We start from the raw sequence: 15,389 nt of genomic DNA, 5'->3' as shown, positions 1-15,389 counted from the left end.
CTGCTAATCTCGAGTTAGGAAAAATCACCAGGGTTGGTTTTGATTCCGCTTTTAATAAACACGAGTGACGATGACAGCTTTGTTTGGTTTCTAAGACTGTCTGTTCCCGATGCTTTTCCTACTTCGGCTGCAGCCTTGGGAGCTTTGCTGCGGCGGGCTCCGAGCGCTCCAGAGCCAGCAGGGGCTGGAACACCCTGGTTTCAATTTTGCCTGCAGTGCAGTGAACTCGGGAGCTCCTGCAGTCCCTTCAGGAACAGCTTACGTAACTTTGGACATGCCAGCAATATGCTATGCTATGAAATAGTCGCTTGCTTGCTTGCTTGCTCGCTTTTTCCCCCCCGCCACCGCTTCCCTTCTGCCTCTCGGAGGGATTGCATCATCTGCCTGTATTTCACAGCTTGGGCAGCAGGGGAAAGGAATGGAATAAATCAACATGTTGCTTTTATCAAATAAACCTTTGTGGTGTGGCCTGGTCAGAAGAAATTTATATTCTTTCTATCCACGCCGTCTTTAAAGAATGTTTCACCCCCTTTTTCCTTTCAAGGATTTTTTTTAAAGCTTTCCAAATCACTTTCTCAGAACGTGCGATAACTTAAAAGGCCGTATTTTCAACAGTTTGCAAGACTTACAAACCCTTCTCTCAGAGCTGAGACTGTGTAATAGCCAAAATGAAGTAGTTTTAAAATCTCCTCATTCTAAAATCAAAGTGGGCAGTCCGGCATTTGACTGGTACCTGTTTATTCTGTGACAAGACTTCCCCTGATTTCAGTGCTGTTGCTCTGGCTTTGCAGGAAGAGAAGGGAGATGAGAATCTGTCTCGGTACTGCCCGAGGCTACAGGAAGTGACTGGGCTGTAAGAAAGTGAGTAGCTCTTACTGGTAGCAGTGGCAACTGTAACAGGAAAAAAAATGGGGGTTGTGATGTCAGGTTTTAGCAGGCAAAAATATTTTCAGCTCTTATAATGTCAAAAAGCATGGAGCAATGACTACAGTCACAATTTCAGTTTTCACCAAGGATTACCTCATTTCACTTGTTTGTTACTGCTGTTTTTCGTATTTTCCTGTATCTCTTAAAATTTTTATGTGTTGGGCTTTTTCCTCAAAGGGAAAAAAGTCCTCTAAAAAGGAACATTCTGCTTAGATGGCTGGATCACCCTGACTGTTGTCAGAGTGCATGCTGTGTATTAAATACAGTTGGATCCTTCTTGCGATTATGCTGAAATCTCTCATTGGCTTTCATGATGACAAGATCAAGGATAAGATTTGGTGTTGCTTTTTATTTTCCCGGGGCAGATGATACATATTAGCTGAAAAACCTAAAGCAAAAAGCAAAGCACTTCCTGGCTGTCCTTTAAGCTCTGAAATACGTTCCTGTATCAGAGGATGAGTAGGTACGGAATTGCTTAATCTCTTAAAGCGACTTCTGGATCAATGTATTCCTTGTACAGCCCTTTCAGCAAGAATTGTAGTTTGGAAAGAGTTTGTTTTAGTGCTTTTGCCTTCCACAAAGTCCCCGCTGAAGCTCAGCGGGGGCAGGTGAGGGGTGAAACCTCAGGGGAGCTGGCCATGTGGCAAGCAGGGCTTACAGGGATGAGCCCCGTCCTTCAACGCATAGAGACCTGTTGCTTCTCCTAAAGCTTCGATGTGTCTCTCTGCTGTGCTAGTGGGCTTTAATGGAAAGAGACTGGCTGCAAATGGTCAGAAATACTTTTTTTTTCTTTTTCCATTTTTGCCCAGGAGCTCTGAAAGGGCAGTGAAAATGGACCTCCCCTTGCTATATAAAAGGAAGAGACAGTCAAAAGCAGCATCTGTGGGGATGCCATTCTTTGAATATTCTAGGTGTTGAATGTGTTGACTCTTTTTTTTAATATGTAAATATTCTTGTTCAGGTAAGCCCAGGTGTGATATACTGTTCTTGTCTCCAGGCCAAGGGTTGGGGGTATCTCTTTTGTTTTTGACTTATTTTTACTAAGGAAATTGCAATGCATTCCGATTGAAGTCTCTTGTTTGAAGTGTTTCTCAAAACCACATTTTCACTTAGGGTTAATATTTATGCTTCTTTAACATTATTTATAGCACAGACGAGGACTTTTAAAAGATTAAAACAAATGGTTTAACACAATGAATTTTCTTTGTAGTTTCTGTGGTTTTATTCATTTTGCTTTCTTACCTCTCAGCCTGGCTAATAAAAAGTAGATTAGTTTCTCTTTTACTGGCAATCAGTTTCATGTTCCTTGTTTGGGACAAAAATCCCATGCTTCAAAAGTTGAGTTACTTTTTTTTTTTTTTTGGTAAAGAACCACTATTTTTATTTTACTCGCGCTCGTTGCAAAATGTATTTTAGGGGCCTATTTAACTTGTCAGTGTTATTTTAGATGTAGACTTTGTTAAATAGCTACAATCAAATTAAAGTCATTCGTATAAGTGAGATGTTTTCTCAAGAATTTGGCTTTCAACAACAAAAATAGAAGCAAAGAGTGCCAGAGGCTTTACTGTGTTGGAAGGAGAACACTTAAGTGCCAGTGAAGTATAAGATACCTCTATATAAAATAAACATGCTAGGAAAAGACTGAGCAGTATCCTTTGCATTTGGCTCACTTTGCTGAGAAAGGAAGTGTTTACTTGAGAAAGCATCTGGATTTTATTGTTTTTTAATTCATTGTGGACAGCCTGGTGGAGTCTGGAACCACTTAGAGTGTCACAACCTTTCATTGTCACATGCAATGTGGAAATGAAATAAAAAGAAATCCAAATCTCAGACTATGTAGCCCGAGCCATTAAGTTTGCTATGATCTTCCTTCCGGAAGAGAGCCCTCCGGAAAAATAAAAATTTAGACCGACAGTCCTTAAAATGCCACTTTGTTCATCTGATTACTGCCCCAGTGAGCTTCAGTCAGGTTTCTCAGGGCTAAGGAAACAAGACCAAACCTGAATAAAAGAAGAATGGAGCAGAATCCAATATGTCCAGTGTCCCTTAGCGTACAGATAAATGAGAAGAGATAACTTTTCTCTTTTTTTTTCTTTTTTTTTTTTCCCTCATGTGGTTCTGGTCATTTCTGTCTACTCCAAGAACTGACATCCCACAAAAGTTAACTCGTGCAAAATCAGCCCTGATTTGCAGACAGTCTGAATTATTTAATTTAAACTTCATGATTTTTAGAATCATATCTACATTTTCTGGATTTCTACAAAATGAAGCTTCCCATTTCTAATCACTCTTTATAAGAAGATGAGATTAATGTAGACAAAGTGATCTGGAGTTAGCTGAATCCCAAAACTTCAGGTTTTATATTTCTAATTCATAGTTTTAAAGGTAACTTGCCCACCTACATGATCATGGTGAACAGATGATACATTTAAAGAGCACATACTTTCATCCTGGCTCCTCCACTGAAGCCTACGAAGTTAGAAAATAGTTTGAACAAGTACATCTGATCAGTGCTTTTGTTTAATAAGTATCTGCAAGTTGTTCAGAATTTGGTACTCCCTTTCTCCTCATGTTCCTATTCTTATTTTTTTTTAATAACATTTCTTTGTAGCAATTTGTTTCTGGAGCTCGTGTTTTTGTCTTCAGTAACACTTGTTGATGGCATACCCTCTGCAGTATTAATGCACAAAAATCTTTGTTGTGAAACAGTTATGCTGTATGCTTGTGTGTATATAGCAACCCTAATGGTCCTAAGCCACAAAGCATAGAAATCAAAAGCTGATGTACATGGAGCATTGCTGACACAAAACCAAAGGAAAAGGAAGAATCTGGAAAACGAAGGCAACGCATACCTTCCACCCACATGTCTATCCCTTACAGTTCCTGCAATGCCTGTGCACTTAATTAGTACATATAAAGCTCCCTTCTGCACTCTCTTCACTACCTCCTTTTCCTTCCCTCCACCAGCCGCAGGCGGTGGTAGATACCGGCTGCAGTAGTTAGCCATTTCAGCAAAGGCTGGTGTGCAAGAGCAATCGGTAATTGGAGCAGGGGAAGGCTGGTACTGCTGTGGAGCAGAATCAAGACCAAGATTCATGGTTTGTGATTGATGATGCTTGTGTTCATAGTAAAATAACCACTTGTAGATGGAGGATTAGAAAGTCCCTATTGCTTAGGTGGTTATGTTAGCAACGGTAAAGGCACAGTGCTTGTTGTTTCACAATGCATGATAATTTTCTGGTTTTACTGAAAGGCTGACTAGAGATAAGGGTTTGCTCAGGCAAAGATTTTTCCCCTAGCAGGCACAGAGGTGGAAGGAGACCCTTGTTTCCCTTGTTAGCGCTGGCCAGGTGAGGGAGACCCTGTGGTGATGCGCTCCCTCCCATGTGGTACTGTTACTTCCCTCCCTACCCACCCTGGCTCCTGCTAATATTGATGCAGGATCAGCCCAAGATCTAGTTAGGGGGTGGGGATAGAAGTAGAGTTACTAATTAAAAAAAAAAAAAAAAAAAGATGTGAAGCTGCATTTGTCTTCCTTTGTTAAAAGATAAAATTGGACAAAGAAAAAGCATGCACATGAATTATGACTAAAAACTGCTTGTAATTCTAACTTTCTTCAAAAGCCCTTTTTGGAGGAAGTCTGCTCTGTCAGGATCTATGGGGTTTCTGCCTTTCTATGAGGTTCTTCCTGGGTCAGGATGGTAGACAGACTATAGTTTTTGGGTTTTTTATTGGCTTTTGGGGGGAAAGAGGGTAATGAACAATGAAGTGTAGGTTTACAAAGGAAGAACAGGAACAGCATCTAGAGATCAAATGGGAAGGCATCATATGAAAAAATATGAATAGAAGGAACAAAAAGAATTGCTAAATCCAGCAGCCTAGTCATATCTGAATATAAAATGTGTGCTGCATCCATTTGTGGAAAGCATATGTATTTTGGCAGCTGTATGATGCATGGAAGATGGATACGTAAAAGCTCATTATAGTATTATGGCTTCAGGTCCTAATGCAGCATGGTTCTTAGGCAAATGTCCAGCTTTCAGCATGTGAATAGTCCCTGTGGACTTTATGGCTCCCTGTGTGCATATAGGGTGAACATGACTTTGGCTGCTTTGTGGGGTATCAGTCCAGTTTATTGTACAAAGGGCACGTCATGCTCCCCTGCGGCTAAAATATAGTATTATCCTATCACTTACGGGTGATTCATAGATGATGAAGGCCAAGAGACTTGTGTACTTGTCTAATTTGGCTTCCTGCAGAGGAGACCGAACCACATTTTCAAATCGTGATACAACCTTTAAACTCAAACTCTAGCGAAAATCTACAGCATAATTGAAATGTTTTGGTTCTGTCTATGGAGGGAAGACTGAGCAACGTGGCTGTATATGTGGTGTTTGTAGAATTGCATACAACTGCAGATCATTGCCATTGTATTTTTCTATATTTTCTTATGAAAACGCAGTTCCTGTGCAGTGAGAAACTGGCCTTTTTAATTGCAAACTCTTATTTACTGTTGCCATGGGTGTTTTTCCTATTAGAACCATAGCTTAACAGTTCAGGAATATCTCTCTTGCAGGTTACAATCTGCTTTCTTTCTATTGAATTAAAGAAACGTGAGTCTGCTTCTTTCCCTCTGGTATGACACTAATGCAGCCTCTGTCAGTGAGGTCTGCTCTCCCATGTGACAGTCTGGTGATTCCAAGGCTGATATTTTTTTTTTTTTTGTTCCATCAGTGGAAAAGAGTAATCACACTTTTAACTGTCTTCATAAATAATATATTCCTTTCTCAGAATTCTTTTGCTTGTAAGTTTTTTAGTATGAATTTTGGATGATAGCGGAGAAGCAATTTAATATGTAAACAGATTAATATTTTGGAGGCAAGGCTTTTCATTGTTTTTGTTCTTTAGAGTTTTGTTGGAAAAGTATTCTGTTTTATGAGGATATAAAATTGATTAGCCTGTTACTACTGTTGTAGTCTAACTCATGGGGAGAATTATTAACTATAGCTCATTGGTAGGGCTAAGCAGTTAATAAGTATGAAGTAGACTTGATCATGGTAATAAGCAAGCACTAGAGGAAGTTGCATTCGTTCCACTCTTCTAATTTTTTTAGTGACATGTTAACAGATGTTCTGTCCTGTTTGAAAGAAATGACCTTTCCTTTGTGAAGTGCAGACCCAATGTTGTTTGGAGCAAAAGTAGTGAAAATTATTCTGGGAAATGTCTGGGAAATTAAAAGAAAAAGTAGCAAGTGATTTAATAAGATCTCCATTGAATTGACAGTGAGAGAGAATTTTCAGATTCTGCCACGCAGCCCTGTTCCCATACTGGTGGCATGATGTCAGCCAATACTATATATTTGACCAGTCTATCCCTGGGTTACTTATTTGTTATGGTTTCTTGTGTGAGGGGACTTTAGTGAAGAACTGGCATCTGTTGAGTGACATGCTGTACAGTCCCAGAACATGCTTTTCGCCTTACAGTTTATGTATGAATCAAAAGAGATGGATCCACAGTGTGGGTGGAATATGGGGACACAGCAAGACATTACTGGTCAACCTGGTGGGCACTGGTGGACACCAGCAGCCTCTCTACTCCCAAGGTTTTCTTTAGGCCCCAGGGCAGGAGAAAGTTGTAGAGGGATTTAGAAGTTGGGTCTGATAAAAGTGTGTGGATACTTACCAGAAGCTCCTACCCAACTACCCAGAGCAGCACAAGCATACTTGTTCAAATACATTAGCTGCGAGTAATGCAGGTTGTCATCTAAAACCAGCTGGGCATCCTGATAGACGATGGGAAGCAGTAGGTAGGGAGGAGGTATAAAAATTTGTCCAGGGGATTTGCTCGTTTCCCCCACCTTCAAATGAGGACACTGTTTCCCTCCCTGTCTCTTGGGCTGTTTATGAATTTCTGTATTTTGGATGCAGCAGCATTACTAATACTGCATTTCTCCATACTGACTGAAATTCTTAATGGCAAATACCATGCTGCTAGAGCTGCAGCACTTGTTTTTGTCCAAGTGGGCTCTGCGGTACCTTGCCCATCAGGAGCTCTCTCAACAGTCGGTGCCAGGCAGCGATGTTAGAAGGAAGGCACTTGGGCAGGCTGTTTCGAAGGGAGCTCAGCTGGGTCTGCATGTGTTGCTGTCACGTGTATGGGCTGTAGTGTGGGGGCCCCTCCTTGCTTCAGAGACACCCAGATGCAGGTATTGACCTCCAGAAACTTGAATTGCTTCAGATTCACGTAATAACATGACAGGGTTTTTTAAAAAAAGATGATGTTCCTTCTTATTTTTTTAATCTTTTCTGTAATTTGAGCCACGTACTTTGAAGACTTACTGATTTCAGAAAACTCTGCAAAATCCATTCTTAGGGCATTTTTCCTTTCCTGTGGAACTTGCATGTAAAAAAAAAAAAAAAAAAAAAAATCCTAAGCCTCATTTTAGGGTAGATAACGCTCACTTAGCTTTCAAACCAAGGAGGTAGCAAAAAACTGTCTGACTATCAGTTGTTGAAACTTATTTTCTTTGTTGTTATTTATGGTTACAATTTTGACTTGTAGTAAAGTTGTTTAAGAAAGTGTTCATTTTGAACCCCCTTTTTTAGGTGCAAAATGGACAAGTCAAACTACCCTGTGAACATCAGACATTTTGCACATCATCACAACCCACTTTGGGTTTGGTTTGGTTGGGTTGGGTTTGCTTTGCTGCATTTGGAGGTTTCAATTTGGAGTTTTTTCTTAAGTTAGAGAAAATTATTGAAAGACTGTTATTAATGTGCCTGCCTTTCTGAATCCTCAGCAAAAGATCAGAATGTGCTTAAAAATGTTTCTGCACATTGAGTCTCCAGAAGTTAAGTGTGTGCCTTGGACTAGCCACAATTTAACTTTCTCTCTCTTTTTTTAAACTGGAAGCCTGGGACACAAAACTCTTTCAAAGTTCAGTGTTGTCACTTTTTTCTTTGTAGAATGGCCCTATGAGGTAGTGAGTCACTCTATATAGAAATTCTCACTTTTATTGAGCTGTTTGGAAAATGTGCCAGTACATTACCAGAAATACTTACTGGTCTCAAGAAACAAAAACAACCCAACCTCCCCAAATGAGCAATTCTACCGAACCAGACAATAAGCACATGAAAAGAGTTGCCTATGAAAGGGAGCTTGCAGAGTAAAAGAAGTAGCCAAGATGAAAACGGCCCACACGGGACTTTGCGGAGGGACCCTGCCTTCTAGCTGCAGAGGTGCTGCTGTTGGCTCCTTCCAAGCAGTGCTCGGGGACAGAGCGGGCCTGCGTCTGGGTACAGGTGGGAGGTTGCACTATGCCAGCTGCATCCCTCGTGTGCCCGGGAGCAGGGAACCGATGAGAATTGGGGTATATGGCCCCATTTGCTGCACCCTTTGCGCTCCTCTCAACATAGGTGCCATGGAATAATCATTTGTGTGATTTATGGGGGATGCTGTGAGGATCGCCATCCAAGTACCAGCCAAGGTGAGAGAGCATTCAAGGTTGAGTTGCTCCTGTGTGGATAATAGTCAGGTCACTTGCAATTTAATCCACTATGGAAAGGGAGAACATCCTTAAACTTTGGATCCAAAGTCTAGAAGTGTCCAGACTGGAAGGTTTTCTGCCATTGTTGTGGGCAATCTCTGATTTCTGAGGTATCTGGCTTTTTTTCATTCTCTGATACAATATGTGCTGCTTATGTTTAATGGCAATACTTTATCCCCACTAAACTGAATGAAATCTGTTCAGAGTCTGTATATTGAATGTATGGGAATTCAGAATCAGCCATTTAGGTTTCAGAACTGACACAGAGATTGTTGGTTTGTCTATTTTTTTCCCTTCTCTCTAATATCGTACCTGTAAAGAAATAGGTGCACGTACTGTATTATCAATTGTCCGTCATTATGGAAGTCAGTTAAGTTCCTTGTCATCACAGAATCCAAGGATCTCTAATGCAAAAGACCTAGTCCTGACATCATCCTCACAAAGCTGAGAAGTATCGTTAGCCTTGTTGTAAAAGGAAGCAAAAGAGGGAGTAAGTCATATAGGTAGTTTCTTGCAGAGCCAGTAATGGAATCCAGTTTTCCTGGATCCAGTCTGAGGCCTGAGGTATCAAAGCCATCCTCTCCTCAGTGCTCTGTTTCTTAAGCGCCTTTCACCTGATTGCTTATGAGAAACTTAAACGCTTGCCATTTTTAGTGATATGTTGTCTCTACCTGATGAAGTTGGTGAAATCACCTAAAGGCAATGCAGGTGAAATGGAAGTATTATCCAGATAAAGACATGTGGGAAAGAAGCAGGAAGATGTTCTTTTTCCCCAGGTTTTGAGTGGGCGATCAGAACAAGGAGATACATATGTGCTGTTCCTCTCTGCACCATACCTGAGCTGCAGAGCTCCTGCAAGGGTGGAAGTCTGTTGTATATGACTGTTCCTGATTGCTATCCATCCCTGTGTTGCCTGAGTTTAGGAAGGTATTACTATGGGCTTTGGCACACAGTTGAATTACTATGTGTTGATCGAGATAAGGTAACCCCCTGGGCTTCTGCAAATTCAAAGTATGTTGCCTTCACCTGAACTTCTTTTGCTATTTCACCTGCAAGCACATGTGATGAGTTAACCTGGGTTAGGTAGAGGGTAGTATCTTCTCCCACGACTGCAATGGGACAGTATGTATGAGCCCTAACAAGAGTTCAGAGAACGCAGAGAAACTTTTACCTGTCTCACTGGGAATATCATCTTTGGATGTGCTTGTCTGCTACAGCCTGAACCAGAACATACATCTTTTAATTCATTTCACTGGAACAAAAATATTCAGAGGAATTGAAAGCACAGAACACAGTCTACGCACAGCCCCTTATTAAACACAGGGGTCTCAAGTGATTTGTTTTGATTTGTTTAATAGTTTTGAGATAATTCTGGTATCTTCTGCTGATTGCACATGCAAATATCTTAGGGATTCTTTGTGGAAGCTGCTTTTGAATGGCGTTGGTATAGTAATGTGTGGGGGTTTAACTACCTCCTAGTCTGAGAATATTGCTTATAACTTTCTCATTCTTTTGAGAGCAGTGATTACAAAGACTTAAAAAAAGACAGTGTCAGCTTAGTTGGGGCCCTAGCCTTTAGCTATTGACTTCAGCTGAGAACCTTGGTTTACCAAATTGGTCTGAAGCAAACTGTTCTCAAGTCTTCATTTCCCAAGAAATGGGGGAAGGATTGGAAAGTAGGTTTAAAAATTTAGAAACATTCCCTTTAATCCCATTAAGCCAAATGATGCATCGTAGCTAGAGAGTAAAATGAGCCATCAACAGAAAGTCAAATTGTCTAGAGCATCTTTGGAAGAAGGATCCCAGAAAACCTGCCGTGTAGAGTATCCCAGAGGCCAGTGCGGGCTGGATGGTAGAACAGAAGAAAAGCTGGTAAACCTACAAGGAAACTTTTCTGCTTGTATGCTTCCAGCAAATATCTTCTTGCTGTATACCATATTGTCCTTCGTTTTTTGTATAAAAACTTGTTACCATTTGGCCAGGGATGTCAGCTTCAACTATTCACAGCTCTGTTAAAATAATAGTATTTTCTTTTCTTTTCTTTTCTTTTCTGATAGAGTTTCATTCAGTTTATATCCCCAAATCCCTGTCTTCTGCTTTGAACAACTTCCTTTGGATCACCAAGTTTAACATGATTTTAAAACTTTACTGATTTGTTTTCAGATTGCAGCTTAAGCACTATGCCCTGACTTTAAACCAGTAAAACATTCTAAGAGGAATTTTTCTGTCTGTGTTTATGATAAAAAAGGGAAAAAGAAGAATGCACGAGCATATAGCAAGCACTGTCAACTGCATTAAATGAAGAAACTGAACAATTAAAGAATTGTTAGAGGACTTCATTCTGAGGTGCTGTACTCGGTGTAGAAGTTCCAAGTGGAAACATGTAAAAAGCTGAAATAGCCCTTGCCTTGTTAAGATATTTTATATAACTCCATTTTTGATATCAGAGAACCACAGCATAATGTGATCAACATGATGGTAATGAGTTGAAAAACCTGATATTTAATTTCTAGAAACAAAGTGTACAACTTGAATGTGGTGGCCAAAATGGAATTCAACTTCCATTTTACTCTTTTAAGGACTTGGATTTATAAAACACACTCTCCCTGTTGCAAACAAACACCTGCTAGCCTTCCTTAATGTTATTCTACTCTGAACAGAGAAATGGAAGGTGGAATCTGACAGAATACTCAGGTTATGGATTGGCGACAGGGGAAGACGGGAGCAGAGAAGTATTTGTGAAGATAAGCACAAGACCACATGTTTTTTTCACATTGAGAGGCAGCTGGACACACAGGAGGGATCTAGGGAAGACATTCTGCTGCTGCAGTATTAGGAATGATGCTAGCAACAGCACTGAGCATGAACTTGATAAAAGCTTGTAACAGCCACCATTGAAAAGTACCGTGAGGGTCTTGCCTGGCAAGTGCAGAGCAAGGGGCCACGAAAGTTCTTCCAGCTGCCACAGGTGGTCAGTGACACCAAGATAAAGCCCCATCAGTGCTCCACTCCTCACCAGTTTCAAGGCAGAATACAAAACCTCCAACCTTAGATCTCGCCTCTTCACTCACATTCTTTAAATAGGAAACTTTCCCATTGGCAATTATTGATGGGAGCTTTAACATGCCAACTACGGAATCAAGCTCATTGCTTAAAATTCCTGTTAATGAATGAAGTGGATTATTCAGCAATCCAGTCCACATGGAACCTGATTAAAAGCAAATATCTCTGAATAGCTGTTAGGTTGAATCTGTTGGTTCCTCGCCTGAATCAAGACTAACAGTTAATGCATAAAAATGAATTTGACCTAATTTATGCTTCATAATCCTGTAGTGACTCACTAATTAAATTTCACATTTCCAAGTGCACCCCCTGGCTACTCATAAATATCTCAAAGAGTTTAAAAAAAAGTAGGTGTTAGTCTTTTGGGAAGATAACGTCAGCCTATCTTCTAGAATCTTTATTTGCTAGATGCTGGAACTATAGTGTCTGTTTCCAAATACTTGGAAAATACTTCTACAAATAGTAAATGAGTCATGTTTTTCATCTTTCATCCCTGGGTAACTCATCCTGACACAGTGCTTTATCTACTTCTATCTAATAAAAGATGCCTGCTTACCCCTCTTTCACTACAGGTCTTCTGATCTTTGCCCTCAGTATTTCACCTGAGAATTTTGTCAGCATTGTTAATATTTATATTCTCACTATGGAATAGACGTTCATTCTTCCTCACTTTCAAATTAGTGCTTGCTTTGTTATTTCTCAATAAGACTAGCTTGCTCTCTTATGTTTCTTTTTTTTTTTTTTTGTTATGTTTATTTCTCATGCTACAGTCATCTCAGTGGGCTTAATTTGCCTTTTTTTTAATACTTCTTTGTTAGAAGTTCCTTCTGCTGCTGCAGAATGTTGGGTAGAGCTAGAAAAAGAGATTGGGGGTTTATAGTATGAATTTTACCAAGTGTGATCTTTGAAAATATCTACTCTGTAAGTCTCCTGTGTAGTGTACTGGAGTCAAAAGGTAGCAGATTTACTTGGAATTGAGACAGTGCTTTAATTTTGTGTTTCATCTTTCCATCCTGTTGCCATCCTCCATTTCCTTTCTGGAAGACATTCTTGTGTTAAAAAGTCTCCTGCTCCAGGGCTTCAGCTGGCTGGCAGCAGGGGTTAGGAAGGATATTTCCCTGTGATGCACAATTAGCAAGGTACATTCTGGGGATGTTTTTCACCTTCTTTTGATTCCTCAAAAACAGGCTACAGGTGTTGATGAGAGATGAGACAGGGTAGATAGTACAAGGAGTTCTCATTTTAAGATACCTGTCTAGTGCCTCATGGTCTTATACCTCATGAGAAACTGCTGATCAGACTTGGATCAGCCAGGGGAAAAGTGATCCTGCTGGTCACGCACCTGAGACCTGAGGAGTGTGCTGATTTCCTCTCAGGGGAGGTATGTGGATCACCTGCAAGGGATGTGTGGTCATATCACATTTGTCATTGCAAGGATTGGAGCTCCTTCATCCCCTCCTGTTCATGGTCTGCAGCACACAGATAGCTTAGTTGACCAAAGAACTAAGTGCTTTATTATAACCAGTCATTACTCTCAATAGAAAGGGCACTAGTGAAATTAATGGCCTGTGATAAGCAGGAGGTCACAGTAGATGAACCTGTGGTCTCTTCTAGCTTTAAACATTATGAAATCTCCCTCCAAAACTGATGCCATTATTACTCCATAGGTTAGCTGGCAAGGAGAGGATTTCAAGGCACGCATCCAGCACCCACCCACAGATTGTGTTGGCTCTGAGCCTGGCAGCTTGAGTCTCTTCCAAAATGCATCCAGGATCTTCCAGTTAGGAATGCAGCATATTGCTGGTTGTGACACAGATACAGCTGAGTTTACTCCGTGTCTTATCTGTAACCTTTTAACGTTTTCACATGGCTTACTCATTTGCAGAAGCTTTTGTAAACCTGAAAACAGAAAACACCATGGGCTTTATACAGCTACTGCTGTTTTCCTCGATTTAAGATGTTCCCAGTCTTGCCTCTGGGTATCCTTCACATTACTTTCAAACCTCCAAGGGTCTGCTGTTGTTGCTTTCTGGCCTGCACCCTTCATTTTTCTGGGCAAACCTCCCTCCAGCCTGTTGATGTCGTTCCTAATTGCCCAAAGGAATCATTGCTGAGCAATGCAAGGCATTTCCTTCCCTCTTATTAAAAAGCACCAAAATAAAACTTAGTCTTTCACAGCAGTGGCTAAACATTTTAAATTTGTGTTATGGCTACAGCGTTTTGGACTATTACTGTGAGGTAATAAGGTGTGTTAAATCAGGTTTTCATTAATCTTTCCTGCCCCCTGACATGCATGCACACTGCATACATGCATGGAGGCTCAGTGCAGTCTTCCTCCATGCCAGCATCCCACTGGCAAAAAACGGCTAGTGCCAAGGTCTCGTGAATACAGCACTGTGAGCACTAGGAGAAGACCACTGTGCAGCTGTTTGCATTTTAGTGACAGGCATTCCTGTACAGCAGTGGAAAAAAGTACTTTTAAGGTACTCTGTCTCCTGTACCGAGCACTTACAATTTTTTTTTTTTGATTTATCCAGATTTACCTTGGACTCACCCAGATCAGAGGTCTGTCATGTTAGTCTGTCATACTGCTTGAATGCAGAACAGTCCCTGCTTCAAGCCCTGACAAACTAGTTGGTAAATACATAGTCTAAATGGAGTCTAAAAAAAACATACGAAGCTAGATGCAGGCAACTGCTACTAGAAAGCCCTACAGCTCAAGCCTCTTTTTAATGAGAAAGAAAAAAGGCTGCAGTAAAATGTTGGTGAAGTTTTAAAGAATGGTACAGCAGCTGCTGAACATGTCCTGTTTTATTTACTCTCTCCAGGACTATCCCTGGGGTTCTGCTGGCGTAATAGAGATAAAAACTTAGGCATGAATTGTTGGACTATTACTATAGATTTCTCTAGTACTGTCAGGGAGCTGCACGAGGCTTTTAAAGTCCTTTAAAATTAGCTTTCGTGGGTGTTAGTGCTTTCCTGCAGTCAGGTGCATTGATTAATTATACCTTCTCATAAATCTTCCCCCGAAAAATATCCAGTTCTTGACAACCAGTTTATAACTTAAGGTCAATAAACTGGGAGGAGGAGTCTTTAAATTCCTCTCATGGTTAAAGATAATCTCCCAAAAGTTAGTTACTTTTAAAATGGTAGGTTGGGGTTGTTATTTGTACTAGAAATTCTAGCCCATAAAAATGCCACCAAGGCATTGAAGTCATCCCAGCCATGGAAACTCCAGCTACTCCTTACTGTTGGTTGTAAGGGTGGCAGGTCTGGACTGAGATTTAGGAATAGAGGCAGTGTCATTGCCCTGTTTTTTCCACTCCGGATGGAAGGACTCATAAATGGATGAAGGGAGTGAAGTCTGCAAGCCAATCCAGCCGCTAGTTTCTTCCACTTAAACTACTGAGAAGGCTTGCTAGTAGGTTTTCATTTCAGAGATGTGTGTTTGAAATGTGCTTGCCCTCCCTTCTGTGGAAATGAATTGCAACCATTAACACCTTATTGGCAACCAGAAAGCCATCACTGTAGAAGGTTTGAGCTGCAGATGTCAGAAACATTGCGGTGCAAATGCGAAACCCTTTACATACAGGTGAGTGCTGTTGTGTTGAGTCTTAGGACAGGAATGACGGAATTATTAGTCTGGTCAGCCTCGAGGTGAAATGCTGTTACTAGTACCAATTCCCTGAGCTACTCATTCCCTCTCACTTTGCACCATTGCACCAATTTTGATGTTCTGCCCTGCAAAGCAAGTTGTTTTGGTATCTTTTTCCTCTTCCGTTGTTGTTACTGAAGATATTAGCTCAATAATTCATTGCCAACACACACAAAAAGTGATGCTTTTTATGCTTGA

This window comes from Dromaius novaehollandiae, chromosome 3, assembly GCF_036370855.1.
Source record: "Dromaius novaehollandiae isolate bDroNov1 chromosome 3, bDroNov1.hap1, whole genome shotgun sequence".
NCBI classification, from domain to species: domain Eukaryota; kingdom Metazoa; phylum Chordata; class Aves; order Casuariiformes; family Dromaiidae; genus Dromaius; species Dromaius novaehollandiae.
The sequence above is the reverse complement of the archived record's forward strand: the minus strand, read 5'-3'. Positions refer to the sequence as shown.